This window comes from Sitophilus oryzae, unplaced genomic scaffold (assembly GCF_002938485.1).
Source record: "Sitophilus oryzae breed Bouriz unplaced genomic scaffold, Soryzae_2.0 scaffold_306_pilon_pilon, whole genome shotgun sequence".
NCBI lineage: Eukaryota > Metazoa > Arthropoda > Insecta > Coleoptera > Curculionidae > Sitophilus > Sitophilus oryzae.
This window is the reverse complement of record NW_022146870.1, coordinates 429,672-446,618: the sequence shown is the minus strand read 5'-3', so window position 1 is coordinate 446,618 and position 16,947 is coordinate 429,672. Positions and strand designations below refer to the sequence as shown.

At 33.6% G+C, this 16,947-nt stretch overlaps 1 protein-coding gene across 2 annotated transcripts in view; it reads left to right on the top strand.

Annotated features, from left to right (window-relative positions):
• The window catches only part of LOC115884653, a 57,609-nt gene that overhangs the window by 15,708 nt on the left and 24,954 nt on the right, over positions 1-16,947 (top strand). Inside the window, exon 1 of one of the 2 annotated variants that reach the window (XM_030903311.1) lies at positions 9,298-9,310. The exons of the other annotated variant lie outside the window; for it this stretch is intronic. The gene's annotated coding sequence lies outside the window, so the exon portion shown is untranslated. Of the gene's footprint in view, positions 1-9,297; positions 9,311-16,947 lie in introns of those variants that run through there. 2 annotated transcript variants of the gene reach the window in all.

The window sequence follows — 16,947 nt, the reverse complement described above, 5'->3', positions numbered from 1 at the left end:
CAATTGTGGCAATCAAAGATATATTTTAGAGAAAATATACTACTAAAATGATCTCAAATATATTTCGGGGTATTGAAGGCAAAACTTTTGAAAATGAAATACTTTTTGACTTACCCCGCCACACCCCTTAAGGTGTAGCCATCCAAAATTTTCAATATAAACCTACTTTATGTGTCACATCGTTCAAAATTTCATTGTTTCTTCTTTACAATCTTTAATTTAGCAAGATCTTAAATCATACGATTACTTTTCGAGATATCGGTATTTAAAATTAAAGAATATTTTTGACAACCACTAATTTTGACTTTTTCTTAAACAAAAAAATATAATTAAGTTTTTAAATACACCTAAGGAAAACAAATGTTCCCCTCCAATATTTCCATACAGTACACTTAACTTTAAAAAAAGAAACGAAATGACAATCATATTCTTAAAGATTATGATATCACAAACAATTGTAAGTAAAAAGATATTCTATTTGAGATCATTCTCCAGATATTTCCGATTGCTTCTTTTCAAATTGTCACTCTGTACACTAAAATAGTGTTGCAAAAAATGTGGCTTGTTCTGCAGTACGTTTAATTGCATGTTGTTAATCGACTCGTTATTCTGGTATGTTCATGTTTTGTCAGCTAAAAAATAATAATTTAAGTTATATTATGTTGCAATAAAAAATCCACCACGGAACAAAAAGTGTACAATAATGCGCAAACCTAAATGCGTAAAAGCATGAAGCTCGAATATAACTATGCTTTTTCTGGTAAAAAATTATAGATTTGTGCAAGGCTTCGCTGTATGTATTAATTCGGTAGTATTATCACTAGATACATATATCCTTGTTAATAATAAATAAATAAAATTATAGAAGTATATACTACATAGTTTAGAAATATTAAACAATATCAGATCTCTTTTTCTGTTATCCAGTATTTAATAGCATGTTCCTACTACTACTATATTAAGTGGTATTTAGATTTATAGCAGAAATCTATATAGGGTGAGTCTTATAAAAGTGCAAATATTTTGAGTGCTGGTAGATTTTGATAAAAGATACATATTTTCTCCTTTTTTTATTTTTTTATTTACCGTTTTTCAAATAGGTCCAAAATAACCGAGTTGTTTTACTTTGAAAATTTCCAAAAAAAAAAATTTTGTTTAAATTTTGAGAACCGTTGCATCTTTTCTGGGTTTTCTTTCTTGTAAATTTAATCTACTACCTATGTTGCCATATTATCAGGAAATTATGTTTTTTACTAAAAACTAAAAAAGTTTTAAAAAGATTCCAAATTTTCAATTTTATATTTTCGCGAAAAAAAACTTATAATCCTGTTTCGGCGGTCGAAATATACTACCACTAAAAATTGCCACGCCCTTTCTAATTTGAAGTTCAATAAAACACAAGTTTACTTAATTAGGATGAGTTGCATAGAGGCCACTAGCTTTTTAATTTTAACAGCCGGGTGGTCGGGGTTCAAAGATATTAATAAAAGGGCGTTAAAAAAAATAGGAGATTATACTCTATGAACTCGGCAATAAAAATGTAACTATTAAGTAGACTTCAACACTAACCTCGAACTGTTGAGTGCAACTACCATGAACTTCAAATATGCTATAACTCGTTAAATTTAAGTGACTCTTTTTTTAACTTAACTATGAGACTAGACTGTTAATAATAGTACTAAAAATAATTAAGCAATTTATTAAAATATTAAAAAGTTAAATATATATATATATATATATATAAAAAAACGAATGGAACGTAAAATGTAATACGTTAAGAAATTATTTAAATCGAAAGGTTGGAAACGAAAATAGAATTTTAAATTAAATGTAATGACTAAACCTATGACGTCAAACCCCCTTATCTAACTTAATACTAGATACAATCAGGGTGGTTTATACCCATAAATCAAATCTAAAATTATACAAATATCTAAACAGTCTTACTCTACTCGATGTGATATACTTGAAAACTTCCGGCTGAGCTACGGTGTATAGCTACAGAGTGGCTACGGCGGTGCACAGCAGCTCGATGAATGTCACTGGGGCCCACGGATGTCAGCAGAGGTACAGATGAAAGGTAGGTGTAGGACTTCAAAAGGTGAACATAAAAACCCTAAATAACATTGATTGTCTTAGAAAAGAGCCTCAATTATAGAACAAGGACTAGCACAACGTGTAGGAGTTAATAAATAAATTTAACAATAAAAATAAACAATAAAGGTGATAAAGGACTAATCAAATCTGAACTTTACCTCAACGAGAGTTTATGATGTCCAACGGGTACCTCTACACGGACAACAGGAACGGATGGAATTCTAGACTGTTCTGTGCTACGCTCTGGATCGGTCTTCTTGCTCTACAATTACGAACAACCAAATAAGATTTAAGAAAGATAACGTGGGCGTGGAAAAGTCGAAAACCAGACAACAATATGAACAAAAATCAGTTGAGCATTGACTTAGAATAGGCAGAAGAATTATAGCATACCTTGGAACTATTCGGGGACTTCTTGGGCACGTGGAATCGGACTATCAGTCGGAAAATTTGGCTATTTTAATCCCATTGGTCGGTGGTCCATGTAAACTCAACAAAATCCAACCACGTTTCTGACCAAATGTGTTTCGGAAGCCTTAATCCTTCTCTAGGAAGACCTGCTATTCACCAACAGGGAATGCTTCACGAAACGGCAGCCAGTTCTTCACGACGACACTCTTCAGCCGGGGAGTGCACAAGAAGTGATGCAAGGATTCGATTTCCTTCACAAAATCAGATTTCAACCGGAAATCTCCCTCCAGGATATAGATAGAGAACTATATATCTCGACTAGTCCAACTCACAAAAAGGCATAAATAAAAAACGATGTTCTAGAATATTTTCCAACAGCCATATTTTATATCCGGTCAATGAACGAACTAAACTCAGACATTCCACAATTAAATGAACGAATTGTACACTGCGATCCACATCAAAAATAACCAATTTAACTACGACATTTTATCTGATAATTATAACATTTGAATAACCAAAACAAGGGATAAATAAATCCAAAAACATCTGATTTTGACAATGACAAGTGACAAGTGATGATCAAAGATATAGAGCGATAGACAAAAATTCTAATGCTGGGCCAGTGGTAATATCGTGGAGCTGTAGCCTGTATAATATCGTGGTGTATATTCGGTTGCATAATGGTAAAATACTAAATAAAATAATATTTAAGAATAAAATTATAGTAAACATGATGCAAAAATAATAGTTATTTGCGATGATTTATGAGCCAGCACACAAAGGTCGTAGCGAGGAAATTTGACTGTTACAAAATATTTGCACTTATTTAAGACTCACCCTGTATAATGACCAGTTTGAAATTTTGCAATTTGGAGTATCGCAGGCAAAGGGGCTCTCGGGATGATATTAAAGAAATTTGGGTAGCCCACATTTTTACATTTCTTGTCGACGGGACCATCACGACAGATACTTTTCAATTGTCATCCTAAAAATAACGAAACAACTGTACATAAATGCTATTATTGCAAACTCTTTACCCAGTGAACAAAGTTTTCTCACTTTTAGGGAACAGTTACGTATCTGCGTTTTATTCATTTTTATCAGGGAAAAGAAAGGCCTGCTAATGTAACATCGACGTCACCTAGGACACATTTCCCTTAAAGGAATAAAATGCTCACTGCGTATGTACAATTTTTTGACATCTGATTAGTATTTTTTATGAGTGATAAAAGCATAATATGGTCTAATATTGTGTTTTTTTAACGGTACTATTTAAATTGTAAAATGCTATTGTCGTTTTTAATTCTATATTTTTGTTTCGTACTTTACAGGTTTATATACAGGCTTGGTATAATGTATATATATATGTATTAAATTGGTAGCATAAACACTATTTTCATATAACAGTGAATTTTTCCATAAAACTCAATTTTACTTTAAAGTTTTGTTTAGTATTTAATTTATAATAGTACTATAATTATGGTTTTTATTTTAACCGTATATAAGTAAACTATAATACTCCCCCTACTATGATTGCTGTTACATACAGTACTCACAACTTAAAATAAAAGAAATGATCATCATATCCCAAAGGATTATGATATCACCAACAATTTTAAGTAAAAAAATATCTGAATATGTATCAAGGAGCCATATAGAGCCAATACCAAACCATGCAGGCTTCTGTTACCATACTATAGTTGAAAATAATACAGCTGTTCTAAATCAATATTAATTCATTACAATAAAATTTGTTAGCTGTAAACATCTAAAATCAATATCCTGAACCACTCAAACTCACTTATATTAAAGATCTTTTTGTGCTAAAAATAGGGTAGTTAATTAATTGAACACAATTTACATCTATACAAAAGCGTTTTCTTTGTCCGTTAGTGGGTATGAAATTTAAAAAAAAAATACTTTTTTAAAATATTTTATAAACCGATATTTTGAACGAGACCCGTTTTGAATGAGATTTGCCGTGTCTATGTTTTTTGCTTTAAGATTTGACTAACAAAAAAAGCTTGAACGAGAAGACTGAAAACTATCTTCACCCCTATATAAATTCTAGCAGAAATATGTTCTTATATATACTTATTATATGATATTATATAAATATGAACTTCAATATCAATATCATTTTATTTAATTTTTGTGTCGGATGAGATAAGTATTCGCTTAAAGCTTGTTTACTGATTAGTTTTTATATCTCTACTCATGAGTGCTGGAGCACCGGAGCACCCACATAGTCGGATCCCTGTATCTATTTATGCGTATACAGTAAAGTCCCTAATTAAAATTATAGTCTGTAACATGTGTCAGTTTACCCAAACTTGCTATCTGTGAAATTACACATGGACTCCGTAATTTATTATATTTGTTAATTTAATATTTTAACGATTACATATTTTTTAATTTTATCATATATATTTAATTTTATTTTAAAACATATATAGATAGTTCTTTATTTTCTTACTAAAAAATGTTTTTTTTACGTAAAAATGTATAAAACATATGTTTATACATACAGGGTCCGGCAATAGTGCGTTGGTAGCTCCTAGAATAATAAAGTTAAGAATTTTGTTTAACTGCAGACCTAAAGTATGTACGAGGATGTATTTCACAAAAATATTTTCACTTCTATAGGGTGGCTTAAAAAAGTGTGACTGGATCGGGATGATGTTTTTTTTAAATGGAACACTCTGTATATTATTGCATTTTCGGCTTGCTTTCAGATCACTTTTAATCCAAGATATGAGTAAGTACATTTTGATAGTTTCAGAGATATTAATAAATAAATAAAAATATATACATATACTTTTTAACCTTCTTTAAAAAAATTGTTATAAATGCAAGAACTGCCTGAAAAACTGTCCTGAAATCAAAACTATATTAGGTATTTACTTTAGATGATCTATACTTACTTTACTATAAATATTGTAATCTTAAATCATACAGGGTGTACAAAATTCTACACCAAACTTTCTGAAATATAAAATATTTTTTCTTTTTTTTAAATAGAACATCCTGTATATTTTTTTTATTAGTTGGAGAGTTAAAAAATTAACATTTCTTCTATTTAAAACATTTCAAAATTTTTAATGGTTTTGCAGATACACGCAGTATTCTTTCATATGAAAAATGCCTTATGAACTATAAAACCGCGAATATTTGCGAAACCGTTTAAAATTTTGAAATGTAAAAAAATGTTCACTTTTTAATTTTCCATTTGATGAAAAAATAATATACAGGGTGTTCCATGTAAAAAAAACAAAGAAAAATGGGTTTAAATTTTAGAAAGTTTGGCGTAGAATTTAGAACATCCTGTGTGATTTACGATTACCATATTTATAGCGAAGTAGGTACAGACTCTCTAAAGTAAATACCTAATATAGTTTTAAATTCAAGATAGTTATTATATTTTTTAATAATTTTTTAAGAAAGACTGAAAAATACACATTTTTTATTTATTTATTAATATTTCCGAAACTATCGAAATATATATACTCATATCTTAGGATTATGTAAAGTGATCTAAAAGGAAGCCAAAAATGCAATAATATACAGGGTGTTATATTTAAAAAAAATGTCATCCAAAACTACTCACACTTTTTTGTGCCACCCTATAGAAGTTAAAATATTTTCCTGAAATACATCCTAGTACATACTTCAGGTTTGTACTTAAAAAAAATTACCAATTTTTTTATTCTGGAAGCTACAGATATCCGACGCACTATTGCCGGACCCTGTATATCCATTTTTAGGTCTATAAACGATCTGGAATGTTCCATTCGAGAGGCAAACCGCTGCCAAAAATGGTGTACAATAAATGCCAATTTTGGGAAAAAAGTACCAAAAATACCAAATTATTTCCAAAAAAAAAAAATTAGAACTAAAAATACCAAATTGGTATTATTCTTTTTAGTATCTAAAGAATTTAAGATATTTGGAGCTTTAGGGCCTATTCATGTCAAACTACGATAATTAGGTCAGAAAAACGTATAAGCTTAATTCGAGTTCCAAAAAAGTACGGTTCTAGAACGGTTTAAAACAATCGCACAGTCTAATTACGACAATCATTCATGTCAAAAGTTGCAAAAAATCATATTGAGCCAGTGTTTTGAACCGTTCTAGAACTGTACTCTTTGGGAACTCGAATAAAGCTACTGTCATGACACGTTTAAAAAATCATTTTAACGGTTCCATTAACATCGATACTTCACAAATTTATAAAATAAAGACTAAACATAAAAAGTAATTGAATTTTTTGTTATAAGCTCAAAAATATAATTATGTGCACAAGAAAAATAAGAAATTCTATATAATGAGATCCATATTATGTTTCCATGATGCGAGTTCTTTAATTTCTTGACATTTTTCGTATGACGCTATGTACCGTTTTTTCGTAATAATCATTTTTATGCATTAAAAAATTGCAAGCTGGGTAATTAATATCGGGTAAAAATAACCTATTTTTCAAACAGGCCAGCAACCTAACCTCGTAATACAAGTAATTATTCTTAAGTATGTATATTAGGAAGTATATTTTATTGTTAAGTAGGTACTTACCTTAGACACTAAATATAAAAACTTTAAAATACTTCATATATAATAGGTCAACACCAAAAATTTTTGATCGTGTAAAAAGCGCGAAGGCGGCTCATTTTCAACGCAAATGGCAGCAAATGGGCTAGAAATGATGCAATCAGCTTCCCGGCCGTCGCCACGTGCGTCTAATCCACATCCACCGTTGCCAGATGTCCAACCAAATACCTGTTTAATACCAGTTAAAACCAGTTTATTACCAAATAATACCCAATTAGTACCAAAAATATCAAATTAGTACTAAAAATATCAAATTAGTACCAAAAGTACCAAAAAAATACCAGTATTACCAAGTGCTTGTACAATAAATACCACCCCAGCGGTTTACCCCTCGGTTCCAATGTAGTTTACTAAAATGTTTCGAATCTTCTTTCCACTCTGAAAAAGTATTCCAGAATAGAAAATATATAATTTTCTGTTTTTATATCTCATCAATAATGTTTGTATATTAATAATATAAATTCTATTAGTCCTATGATTTCTTAATACGAGATTTTCCTTAAACATGTACAAAGACTTCCTCAAATCACTAAACCTCAAATACGTTTTTCCTACCAAAATGTTTGTCTTCGCCACGATGAGACTATGTAGCTGCATCGTTTGCATTTAATGCCGATGTTAGCAATCGCATCGTGGCACATCGTTGTTGGTCATGGATGTTGCTTCTGCGACATCGATGAATCAATCATTGCTTTGGACTAACGGAACTGATTGTATCTATAAATCAGTTCTAAATTACAGAGCATACATATGATGACAACATTACGTAGATTATTGATGCTGAGACATTAATCCAAGAAATACCCTACACTACTTTTACTTACATTACAATACTCTGCACTTACCAATATTGATCTATTAATTTTGATTTATTTTTAATTATATTTTGTTATCCTTAATGTTTTTCTTGAGTTCAAAACATTCTTAAGAGATTCGGTTTTTCGGGTTATTAGGCCGTCGTCGCGTCGCGTCGCGTCGGTTAGAATTGCTTTCTCTTATCATACTTGTCTTCGCTTTCCCAGGATGAAACAACATGTTTTTCTATTTTATTTTTAAACCGTCGTTATCATACTTATCACTCATCGTATCGTTTATTTGTCTTTGCTTCACCACGATGAGACAATATGGCTTCATCGTTTGCACTCAATATCGATGTTAGCAGTCGTAACGTGGTAGATTGTGATTGGTCATCGATGTTGCTTCAGTAGCATCGATGAATCAATTATTGCTTTGGGACTGGTTTTATCTATAAATCGGTCATCGACAGAGCATACATTCAATAACAAGATTCTTTAGATTAATGATGTTGAGACATCATTAATCTAAGGAGAAGTGTAAGCAAACTTATTTTTATTTAAAAATTTTCCCTAGGGCACCCTTGGAAGGGTGTCTGGGAAAAACGGGGGTTAGGTTAGGTTTTTGTATAATTTTTATATTATTTTCTCTTTCTTTAAATATTTTGTTACCGTTAATCTTAATTTTTTACCCAATATAATTTTACACAATACAATGACAACAAAGAATACAATGTCAAAAAAAAATATTTTATTATTTTTTCTCTTTAAATATTTTGTTACCCGTAATCTTAATTTTATTACCTAATACTTTCCTAAATCTATATCATAGATACAATACAATGACAATAAAGAATACAATGACAAAAAATTTTATTTTGATATTTTTTCTCTTTCTTTAAATATTTTGTTACCCATTATCTTAATTATTTTACCCAATAGTTTCCTAAATCTATATCTATCTATTTTAGTTTTAAGCAACTAACTCAAATATGGTTAGATGCTGACAATTTAAATAAAGCAGATTATGGCAGGTCATCGTTTGTAGCTTCGGTTACAACGATAGGCTCATCCGTGCTTTCTGAACAAGACTAATTTTATCAATAAATTATGTCTACACACAGAAAGCATACAATCCAACTTTTCTGTAAATCTAAAAATATAACTAGAGTTCTATATATCATTCATATATCACATCATCAATTAAATTTTTATTTACGTAATCGAAGGAGCGATTTTTAATTTTATTGTTGGCCAATCATGGACATATTAGGCGCCGCATTGACTAACTGGGATTTAAATTTCGCGCTGGGGATTTAGGTGACCGTTCTGCTGTAAAAAATGTCAAGTTCCTGACATTGTCATTCGTTTTGACACTTTAGTTTTGTATAGAGTATAAGGTATGTATAGATACTTTAAGCCATCTTTAAGCTTAAAGACCGATATGTTTACTGGATGTCGAAGGTAAACTTCTAGAACATATGATATTAAACCGGCTTAAGAAAGAATTGGCTCGCACCGGGGATCTCTCAGAAAGACAATTTGGCTTTAGAGAACGGAAACAACCAACGGATGCCTTAGTAGAAGTACTCAAAATAGCGGAGGAGGCACAGGATTTTTCTGCTGCTCACCGAAGACTATGCGCGGTAATAACTTTGGATGTGAAAAACGCATTCAACAGCGCGTCATGACAAGTAATATTAGAGAGTCTTAGACAGAGAAAAATAGACGAGGGCCTAATAGCTTTTCTAGCATCATACCTTAAGGATAGGAAACTTATTATAGAAGCGGAAGGTGAGACCAAAGAAATACCCTTGAGCAGTGGTGTACCCCAAGGTTCCATACTTGGACCCACATTGTGGAATATCTTATATGATAGCCTACTCAGAATGGAAATGCCGGTCGGAATATCTTTAATCGGTTTTGCCGATGATATAGCCATGACAATAGTGGAGAAGGATGAAAAAATTCTCATGAACAAAGCAAATACCGGCCTTCAAAGAATTTCAAACTGGATGGAAAGTAAATTGCTTAAACTTGCACCACAGAAAACAGAGGCAATAATATTAACAACAAAACGAAAGGTGAAGCCAATATGCTTTTCTATAGAGAGCGTGGATATTATTCCATCAAAAGCTATCAAATACCTAGGAGTATGGCTGGACCCTAAATTAAAATTTACGGAACACATAATTCGAACTATACAGAAATCTGGAAAAACACTAACAGCCTTGTCTTGCATCATGCCAAACATTGGGGGACCAAGATCCTCCAAAAGAAAAATATTAGGTAGCGTAATACACTCTCAAATACTCTATGCGGCTCCATTCTGGCACACCGTAACGAGTAATAAAAGCAGAACAAAAAACTCGCGGGGATCCAAAGACTTACTTCCATCAGAATTGCAAGTGCCTACAGAACAATCTCCACAGAGGCAGCAGGCGTAATAGCAGGCGTCCCACAAATAGACCTATTAATAGAGGAAAGGAAGGAAATTTACAATGGAGTACAGAAGCAAATCGCAAGAGGGGACCTACTCGACAAGTGGCAGGAAATTTGATTCCTGATATTAGGCAATGGATATCCAGGCCATGCGGAGAGACTGATTACTTTGTCACGCAAGCTCTATCGGGACATGGTTGCTTTATGAACTATCTAACGGAAAGAAAGACACGGGACTCAGATAGTTGCAACTACTGTGGAAATAGTGATGACGCAGAACATACACTGTTTAGATGTACGAGATGGGACTACATTCGTAATGATTATAAAACTCATACCGGCTCAGTTTTCAATGCGGAAAATATGATGAAATACCTCACTGGGACAGAGGAAATGTGGAAACTAACTGCAGGGATACTAAGACAAATATTAGAGGAAAAGGAAAATGATATAAGAAGACAGTAAACAGACAGCTATCATGGCGAAGTAATGCGGAAGCGGTTTCCACCATGATCAGCGTTAGGAAAGTGTGGTTTTTTTTAGCCGGTAAGAATCCGGCACTACCCGGCACTAAGGACAGTAGTTTACTTTATTAGTGCTGGGTGTCTTATGCAAGATTCTCTTTCCCACAGAAAAAAAAAATCTTTAAGCTTAAAAATGTTTACTGGTAGACCTTGCAGTCAAACATTGTTCTTTTTAGAACCTCTTTTAGTGCGAAGTATACAAGTTAGCTTAATAGTCGTAAAAAACTCATCGCAACTTTATTAGAATATTTTGAACGGTATAGCGGTAGTAATGGCCCTTTATGCCCCTTAAGTGCTGTTAAGAAGGTGAGTTTTGTTGATGTATATAAAAACTGTTTATATATTTATTAAATTAATTTATTTTTGTTTCCTAATATATTTTGATTAAAAGAAAATATATAGTCCGTCTAGAAAGTATCCGGAAAAAAAGAAAGCAAAAGGAGAGGGTAACTCCACGCTGAGATATTGCTCCCCAAACCATTATTTTAGTGGGAAATTTTGAAACTTGAACGGTAACATTTACTTTTGATAGAATTTTTAGGTGGTTTCCACCAAGGCTGGAAACAACTTTCGTCAGAAATAAAAATATTATTAAAATTATCTTCTTGAAAACGTTGACAAAAATCCATTCTTCGCTGCCTTTGTAGAGGTGTTATTACAGGGATTTTTTTTTGGCTTCCTCGATATATACTCTTGTCTTTTCAGTGACATGCGGACGGTTTCTGGACACACTGTTAATTTTCGCTGACTTCCAAATCTGTTAGCCAATTTGCGAATCCCTAGGTGCGGATTCTGTCTTCCTAATGCTACTAAAGCGTTTAAATTGTTTTCGCGAATCTTACGCGGTCTTCCTGAAACTGGTCCATGCTTCATATCTGTGCCATTTTTTATCCTCTTTATTGTCTCATATAATGCACTTTTTCAGTTCAGTCAATTGCAGTAATTTTTTAACGTTTCGAAGACCTTTTCTATACAAATATTCCACCATTTCTCTTTTTTTTACTTCCGACATTATTTCTCAAATCTTAAGCCGGTTTACAATCAACAATATTTGACAGATAGTGTTGCCATGTGATTTTGGTCATAGCCTACTAGCGGCACAACCTACGTGATGTAGTACAACCTCTTGGAGTGTTACAGAAAAAAAATACATTACAATTAGGAAAAATATAAAATTCCGGATACTTTCTAGACGGACTATATAAAAGTGGACAACACTGTACCGGTCAAGCTTAATCACGTGACCAAAAGCACAGATTATACAGATTATAATCTTTGTTTTTTCTTTATTGTTTTTCGTGGTTCCAATTTTCGGAATCGGGCACTAGTTAGGTGGCTAGTTTGCGCACATAGCGCGCCCACTTATGGCATCTAAAATTGTGCACAGCGCCTGACCGGCACAGTTATTAGAGAGATATCGGAAACCCGAATAGCGTCATCCAGTATTTACGCGTACCTTATCATGGTTACGATATGCGCGAGTCAATTTTTAACGCAACACCCGCTAATAACGTTACCGCCTGACGTAATTTGCGGATCAATTACACCAAGCGCTCTTCTAAATAACCTCTGATAACGTTTAAAATTGCTTAAATGGGCATGTGCGGGTATTTGACAACCGGAGCCGGCCGGCGAGATCTTGTGGCGGATCGATATCGACAATCCCATCCATACTAGGGCTGTGCATAGAATCCCGAGCGAAGTCTATCGGTGCCAAGAAGAAAAGAAAAAGAAGAGCGGCATCGGCTGACAAATAAGACATAGCGTGTTTTTCAATAATTATTTTATTGTAGAATAATTATTGAGTTGTGTAATTAAAGAGCAGATTGAACACGTCCCTTTATTTTATGGACTTTTGAGTTGTGAAAAATCTAAACAGTAAACCCAGCTGATTTCAGATTATCATATTCACACCCAGAACAACCATATTGGTGACCCCGACGTGATCCAAGAAGCTTGAAATTACAATCAATACCAACCAACCAAACATGCAAACAAACAATCCAGAAGCTAGCACTACTCAAACAAACAATTCCAATCAATCAACAAACAACCAACCAATAAATGAACTGTGCAGAGTCAGTTTCAAACCCCCCGAATTCTGGAAAGCTGAGCCAGAACTATGGTTTTACAGAATTGAATGTCAGTTCCGAACTGCTGGGATTTCAACTGACGATTGCAAGTTCGACTATACAGTTGCCAGCCTAAACTGCGAAACACTTACGGAAGTAGCCGACCTTATACGCAGTCCACCGGCAACAGACAAGTATTCAGCACTCAAAAATCGTTTAATTAGCAGATTTGCAGATAACGATACAGTCAGAATCCAAAAACTGCTTGCAGGAGTTGCATTGGGAGATCAGAAACCTTCACAACTCCTACACAAAATGCAGAGCCTAAATAACAATAAATTACAAGACTCTGTCATTAAAACTCTTTGGTTAGAGCAGTTACCATCTACAATGAAGGCCATATTAATGGTAAGTGGCGAAGATCTAACAAAATTAGCTGAAATAGCTGACAAAATAAATGAAACATTAGACAGACCAGCAAACCTCTATGGTATGTCTAGTTTGGAAGATCAAATTAACCAATTGAAGCAACAAGTCAATAAATTAACAACAGAACTCAAGAACAAGCCACAGAAGCAAGGATCTTCACAGTCCACTAATGAAAATTGTTGGTACCACGAAAACTTTGGGAAGAAAGCAAAGAAGTGTGAAAAACCATGTAAATTTATGGGAAACGAAGCAGGGAGTCGATAGATGCGGCAATTCGATCTCCTACAACACCAAGCCGCCTTTTTATATCAGACAAGAAATTTAGATTACAGTTTCTAATTGATACTGGCGCAGATGTCAGTGTCCTTCCGTTATCAAGGTTCCCAGGCAATTCTGATCCAAATTTCAGTCTTTTATCAGCCAATGGATCACTAATTAAAACTTTTGGCAAGAAGGAATTAACTATCGATCTCAATTTAAACAGAAAATTTACGTGGACGTTCGTTATAGCACAAGTTACCCATGCTATCATTGGAGCTGATTTTTTGGCCCATTTTGGTATTCAAGTTGATCTAAAACACAGAAAACTTATTGATTCTTATACTACAACAACACAATACTGCCAAGTCAGAGACACAGAAGTTTTGGGTGTAAAGGCTATCCATTTAGCAGATATCATTACAGAATTGTTAACAAAATATTCAAATATACTTGGACCCATTTGTCAAACACAAACTGAAATAAATACCTTTCATTTTATTGAAACAAAAGGCCCACCTGTCTATTCAAAACCCAGACGTTTATCACCAGATAAATTATCTATTGCTAAAGAAGAATTCCAAAAGCTCATTGAACAGGGTATTTTACGACCATCGTCATCTAACTGGGCAAGTCCATTACATTTGACTAAGAAGAAAAATGGTACTTGGAGAGTTTGTGGCGATTATCGTCGACTCAACGCAGTCACGAAACCTGATCGCTACCCTATTCCACACATACAAGACATAACATATGATTTACACAACAAAAGCATATTCTCAACCATTGATTTAACTCAAGCATTTCACCAAATTCCAGTTAACACGGATGATATTCCCAAGACAGCAATTATCACTCCTTTTGGTCTATTTGAGTATGTAAAAATGCCATTTGGTTTACGGAATGCAGCACAAACCCTGCAGAGATTCATGGACCACATTTTTCGAGACCTTTCATACGTCTATGTTTACATCGACGATATTCTTATCGCATCCAGAACTCGTGAAGAACATCAACAACACTTAGACACTGTTTTCAACAGACTTTCAAAATATTGTCTCACAATCAATTTAGAAAAATGTAAATTTGGCGAAAAAGAAGTAACATTTCTAGGAACCATAATCACATCTAAAGGAATAAGACCATTACCTGAAAAAGTAGAAGCCATTAGAAATTTTCCGAATCCAACAACAATCCAGGAACTTCGACAATTTTTGGGCATGATCAATTTCTATAGAAGATGGTTACCTAATGCTGCTCAAGAAATGTTACCCCTGACTAATTTGTTACAAAATGTAAAATCAAAATCAGCTAAAATAGATTGGAATCAAGAACTCGAAGACGCTTTTAAGAAAATAAAACAATTGTTAGCAGATTCAACAGAACTAATCTATCCTGACCCAAATGACAAATTAGCTCTAGCAGTAGATGCTTCCAGCAAAGCTATTGGAGGAGTTATACATCAAGCTACTCAACATGGAATAGTACGACCTATTTCATTCTTTTCCAGAAAACTGTCCACCACTGAACAAAACTACAGCACATATGATAGAGAGTTATTGGCAATGTATAGTGGTGTGCAGCAGTTTCGTCATTTCTTGGAAGGAAGGGAATTTACAATTTACACCGACCAGAAACCCTTAATGTATGCCTTTAAACAAAAGCATGAAAAAGCTTCTCCACGCCAAATCAGACAATTAACATTTATTAGTCAATTTACCACTGACATCCAACATATAAAAGGAATAGAAAACATAGTAGCAGATGTTTTATCCAGACCAACCATTTGTACCATAGAGCAGATCAATTACAATGACATTGCAAGCAAACAAAAAGAAGACCAGAATTTACTAAATATTATAAACAAAACAGTCAAATCCAGTTTGCAACTTCAACTTATCAAACTTCCAGACAGCGATGAACCATTATACTGTGATTTAACTGACCAAAGAATCAGACCTTATATTCCACAGGACTACACAAAAAGAATTTTCAGAAAGTTTCACGATATTTCACATCCAGGGCAACGTGCAAGTCAAAAATTAATATCAAGCAGATTTGTTTGGACAAATATGAGAAAGGATATTAATATCTGGGTAAAAGAATGTATTAAGTGCCAAAGATCCAAAGTAAACAAACATACCCATTCACCATTACTTAAAATTGAGGTACCTAAGCAAAGATTTTCTCATATACACATGGACATTGTAGGACCATTACCACCTTCCAATGATTATAAATACTTATTAACAATAATTGATAGATTTACTAGATGGCCAGAAGCGATACCTATCAAAGAAATAACAAGTGAAAATGTTGCAAAAGAATTGATAGAAAAGTGGATTGCAAGATTTGGAATACCTCAGAAAATAACTACAGATAGAGGTAGGCAATTCGAATCGTACTTATTCAAACATCTCACTAATTTACTGGGCATTACTCATATCAAAACCACTGCTTATCACCCTCAAGGCAATGGAATGATTGAACGTTTTCATAAGACACTTAAAAATGCCTTAATAGCAACAAATAACACTAAATGGACTGAGAGTTTACCACTAATCCTACTTAGTATACGAAACACTTTAAAAGAAGACATACATAGTACAGCAGCCGAAATGGTTTATGGCACAACACTAATGCTACCAGGTGAAATTTTCAGCAGTTCCCAACAACAAATCGATGAAGTGGATTTCATTAAGAAACTAAGAACAACAATGAGGGACTTGAAACCAGTCAACGCAAGCAACCATGCCAATCACAGACCATTCGTGCATTCGGATCTTTTGCAAACGCCTTGCGTTTTTGTAAGACAGGACCAAGTAAGACCACCTTTATCTCCACCATATGCTGGTCCATTCAAGGTATTGTTCAGGAACGAAAAATTTTTCAAGATAGATGTCAATGGGCGTACAGAAAGTATATCAGTAGATAGATTGAAGCCAGCATATGTTTCCAATAGCAGAGAAATACAGGGAGAACATTCTTATGCATTACCATACCTAGAAGAAATATCAAGCATAGAAACATCAAGAAAAGATGCCACCCGCCATTGTCAAGAAAAAGACGCCCTTCACCATATCAAGAAAATTACTCTCAAGACCGCCACTTCCAGATGTATCGTAAATTCACCGTTGGCGAACTCACTACGGGGGGGCTATGTGGCGGATCGATATCGACAATCCCATCCATACTAGGGCTGTGCATAGAATCCCGAGCGAAGTCTATCGGTGCCAAGAAGAAAAGAAAAAGAAGAGCGGCATCGGCTGACAAATAAGACATAGCGTGTTTTTCAATAATTATTTTATTGTA